Source organism: Carlito syrichta, unplaced genomic scaffold (assembly GCF_000164805.1).
Source record: "Carlito syrichta isolate Samal-C Ts95f unplaced genomic scaffold, Tarsius_syrichta-2.0.1 Scaffold132761, whole genome shotgun sequence".
NCBI lineage: Eukaryota > Metazoa > Chordata > Mammalia > Primates > Tarsiidae > Carlito > Carlito syrichta.
The window spans coordinates 125372-130558 of record NW_007076857.1 but is presented as its reverse complement, the minus strand read 5'-3'; positions in this window follow the sequence as shown (position 1 = coordinate 130558).

Here is a 5187-nt window from a genome sequence, read left to right as displayed (position 1 = left end):
AAAAAAAAAAAAAGAATATTAGGAATTTTTTTGTGGTACCATTGACTTTGGTATCAGGTTACCAACCATATTTTGACTGGACATCATGTTTCTTCATATATATATATTTTGAGTTGAGGTCTCACTCTGTCATCTGGAGTGACAGTAGCATCATCATGGCTCACTGCAACCTTGATTTCCTGGGCTCAGATGATTCTTTCACCTCAGCCTCCCAAGTGGCTGAAACTACAGGCATGTACCACCATGCCCAGCTAATTTTGTTTGGTGTTTTGTAGAGACGAGGTCTTGCTGTGTTGCCTAGGTTGGTCTCAAACTCTTGGACTCAAACAGTTCTCCTGCTTAGGCCTCCCAAATTGCTGGGATTATAGGTATGAGTCACCATACCCAGCCTCTTCATAATTTTGAAGATTGTGCTTCTCTAACTCAGAGCTTATAGAAAATTCTAGGAGTGTTTCAAAGCAGACAGGAGAACCCTTTGATGATGATCATACCATATACCGCCCTACTTTCTGAACACACATACACGTTCACCCTGTAGTACCAGCTCTAAGGCATAGGAGACTGATCCTAATGGATTACAGCAGGGGAAAATCATGGCTGACACCACCACCATGACCCTGTGGCCACCAGTATAAATCAGGGAAGGGAATTCTATTCCTGATGCTGGGACACAAAGGAGATGTGCTTCTTTCATTTCCTGAAAAAGCCACAGATTGTTCTGGATGATTACTGAGTAAAAAACCACCCTAAACATCAGTGACTTAAAACAATAATCTACTGCTATATCTCATGGTTCTGTGGGCTTGGCTAGGTGATTCTTCTGCTCCATGTGGCATTGACTGAGGTCATTCACTGTATTCTTCTGGCAGGGGATCTGGTTGTGAGGGTCCAAGATGGCTGTACTCACATGCTTGGATGATTGGAAGGCCAGGCACAAGGGCTGCTCCCTGCCCACTGGTCCCAGGACTTGCAAATGGCCTCTCTGCTAAGGTGGTTGGACTTCTCTTCTGGGGACTCAGGACTCCTAGAGTGAGTGTTCTAGGAGAGGAAATGGAAACTGCTGGTCTCTTAAGCCTGGGCTTGGAATCAGTGTAGTGTTATTACAGCTGTGTTCTGTTGATCAAAGCCACAGAGCACTCCCAGGTTTAAGGAGAGAGGACATGGGTCCTCCCTCCGGATGAGAGATGGGTCAAAGAATTTGTGACTGTCTTTTATGTAGTACATGTGTAGTGGTTATATTCCATAGTGCTCTCAGCAGTATATGTCAGATACACTTTTGAAAATTCTTGTGGGCCAGTGGAAACCCCAGCTGTTGTGTGTGACCCATTTTCTGGGAGAAAGTGCATTCTGTGATCTGAATCAAGAATTCATAAATAAATTTTTAGGATATACCCATTCATAAAATGGCAGTTGCCTGTATAAAGTGTATGTCTTATTTACTTAATCAGCATCCATCCTCAATCACCTATTTGTCAAGAGTTTTTCAAGTACAACTTGGGATCCATAAGTTTTCCCTTCCTATTCATTAAAAAATTCTTTGAAACCTTGACTTTCATTTTGAAGAGTATTGTGGAGTTTGCGTTTATATATTTCTCTGTTCTTTAAAAAAAAGCTTCATTGAAAAAATATTAGTGAGTCTATAGATCTTAAATCTTACATTTTTTCCACCCTAGATCATTCTAGTAAATCCCTAGAGACTTATTCGAGTAAAGTTATGGCTGTTTATGTATAAACGTGTGGTATAATTTGACAACATGTGCCAAGGTGTGTACGCATTAGCTCTAACATAGAAATCTCATTTTCTGTGAACCGGCCTTCTCAACCTGTCTCAGCTGATTGTTGCAACACTGTTTGAGCAGGAACAAGTGCAAGAGGTCACAGAGGAGTAGGGGAGCGGATTTAAATAATGAAACGGGAAAACTGTATCTTTGGCTCCAGAGGTGCCAGGCTGCATTGGAGTTGATGAGGCAGGAGCTGTGGCTGCCTGTACTGCATGAGTGCCCTTGCTTGCCCCTGCACAGAGAGCCTTGGCAGCACTGGTCAGGAGGCCACCCAGTTGTGTTTCCCAAGCATAACCTTCTTTTGTTCCCAGATAAGTCACTCCTGGGTGCCTGACCTGTTCAGAGTAGGCATGGATGAAGAGAAGGAGTGACTTGCAGTGGTTGATAGCCCGGGTGACTGACTCAACATGGACTTACATGCTCCTGCTTCTCCAGGTCAAGAATTTCTGGTCTACGTGGTTTGAGTCTTGTGCAGCAGTACATTTATGTATATATTTTGAAGAGGGATGCCCATTCCTCTGTCCTTTTGAATCCCAAAAGTTTGTTTGCCTTTGGCATATCATAGGGACAAGTTAATTGCTCTCTGTAAGCCTCTGGGCATGCTTCTTTTGCATTCACCACTACCTTCATTTACTCAATATCAAAATATGGTGACGTGGCCTGCCTGGAAGTGACTAGCATGGGGGCCAGAGCAGGGTAGGCTTGGGGTCTCAGGAGGGTGGTAATCAAGGTGGGAGGGCAGGGGACAGAAAAGCAGTATCATTTCACACAGTTGATGACATGCCCTTGGCCTGTCTCCTCTCTGTGTCTTGGTTCTTATAAAATAGATGTTGCGACCAGGTTTGGTGGGTCAGCCTGTAATCCCAGCGCTTTGGGAGGCTGAAGTGAGTGAATTGCCTGAGCCTGCGGGTTCAAGATCCGTCTGGGCAACTTGGTGAGACCTCATCTCTATAATAAATCAAAAATTAGCCGGGCATGGTAGTGTGTGCCTGTAATTCCAGCTACTTTGAAGGCTGAGGTGGAAGGGTCGCTGGACCCCAACAGGTCGAGGCTGCAGTGGCTAGGAGTGTGCCACCGCACTCCAGTCTGGGCGACGGAGTGAGATTCCAACTCAAAACGATAAAAATAATAAAATAAAATAAAATAGATGTTGCCTTGTGTTAGGATGAACTAATATAGTTAGCCCTTGCTTCTTATGTTGTTTTATGGTTTTTAAGAACTGCTTCATATTTTAGTCACTTATGGTTGGAGTGAAACATGTAAGGTATAGTTTAACCTGAAAAAAATTGCCTGAGAAGCATCTTCTTAGAGACCTCAGTTCTACATATGACGGATAAGGTCTCCTACAGCTTTGATATTCTGTTCTTCTAAGTGTAAATCTGCTAATGTACACATTTCTGGATTATATTGAGTGGATAGAATCATGGTGATTACCTGTTGGTGAGCCAGAGGCTGGAGAGGCGAGGGTGGAGGCTAGAGGCCTCCTTTCTGCGGAAGCTCCACAATACAAGGACAATATTCCAGGATGTAGGGACCAGTAATCTAGTTCCTGTCTGTCCTTGTGACCTTAGGCAAGTCATTTACCCTCTTGTATCCTTGTAGGGTAGGTGGGGATAATGTCGTGAAAATAAAATAATGAGCTTTTAAAAATGAATTCAATGTACACATGAAAAAATGGTATTTAAGGTTAAAGAAACTTGTATTTGTCAACCAGAAAAGAGAAGACAGACTATGTCCACTAAACATTCACTAATTCTGCCTGGCTAAGCTTAGGTACGTAGTATAATTTTGTGTGCTTGTGCTAAAGACACACAATGTTTAAGTGAACATTAATCAAATTTAGTTTCATTCAACAAACTTTTGTAAAGCACGTCTTGGATGCCAGTCATGCAATTAAAGTGTTCAGGGTGTGTGTGTGTGTGTGTGTAGTGAATAGTGTATATATACATGAGTGAGGACCCAAAAAGAAATCCCAGAATTTACTTATACAAAGTTGTGTGTGTATTCTTTTTTTTTCTTTTTTTTGAGTTGGAGTCTCACTCTGTCACCCAGACTGGAGTGCAGTGGCTGCTCCCGGCCACTGCAGCCTCGACCTGCTGGGCTCCGGCGACCCTTCTGCCTCAGCCTTACAAGTAGCTGGAACTATAGGCGTGTGCTACCACACCCGGCTAATTTTTGATTTACTGTAGAGATGAGGTCTTGTCAAGTTGCCCAGGCGGGTCTCGAACCCACGGGCTCAGTCAATCCACTCACCTCAGCCTCCCAAAGTGCTGGGATTACAGGCTGAGCCACCGAACCCGGCCTGTGTGTATATTCTTACATGTTTAAACTTTAGTCACCCTCAAAGTACTCTGTGTTTGATGCAGTACACCTATTGAGACGCTTTTTCAGCTGCTCAAAACATTTTCTGAACTCGTCCATTTTGATGCCTTTTAGTGTTTCTGCTGTTTTTTGTTTCACTTCTTCCACATTGGCAAAATATTCCCTTTGAGGCTTTTTTTCATCTGAGGGGAAAAAAGTCATTTGGGGCCAGATTGGATGAGTAGGGAGGGTGGGGCATGGGGGTCACGCCATTTTTGGTCAAAAACTACTAAACATTCAGCATGGTGTGGGGCAGATGCACTCGTAAATCACCCATCATGAGATGGGTTGAAAGAATCTCAAAAAAATTCCCTGAAGCCAAATGCAGCCTCTCACAACAGTGCTAGCTGGTACACTGATGTCAGTAGGTTCCTAGAACACTTACCTGGCGGGAGAAGCCTGTACTAAAAGGAGTCTGCCCTCCAAAAGATAACTCCTTTTTTTTTGAGGGTCCCTCCTCGGATAGAGACAGAAAGAGAGGGGGTGGAGAGAGAGAGAGAGAGAAAGAGAGAGAGAAAGAGAGAGAGAGAGCGAGCACGCGCGTGCTAAATGAGAGACTCTTTGTTCTCAAGAAACTCAGACTTTTAATTTCAGTCTGGAATTGTTACACTTTATAAAGGAGGCACTAGAACAAAAATAAAAGGGCAGCTTACAGGATGAGTAAATTAGCAAGCTAACACTCAAGACAGAATAGGACTCTTGTTCAGTTTACATGAGGAATTTCATTCAGCCAGTGAGCTTCCGCAGACAACCAGCATTAGGGTGGTGACTGGGCTGGGGTATGTATATGTCATATCAGAAATGACTGAGCGTGAGTTGGGAGACAGTGGCTAATTTGGACTCTTGGGGGCATAATTAAGTTTGAATGGGCCAGGTTCCGTGGCTCTGCTTGTAATGCCAGCACGTTGGGAGGCTGAGGCAAGTGGATTGCCTGAGCCTGCGAATTCAAGACCAGCCTGGGCACCTTGTCAATACCTCATCTCTACAATAAATCAAAAATCAGAGCCAGGCTCGGTGGCTCAGCCTGTAATCCCGCGCCTTTGGG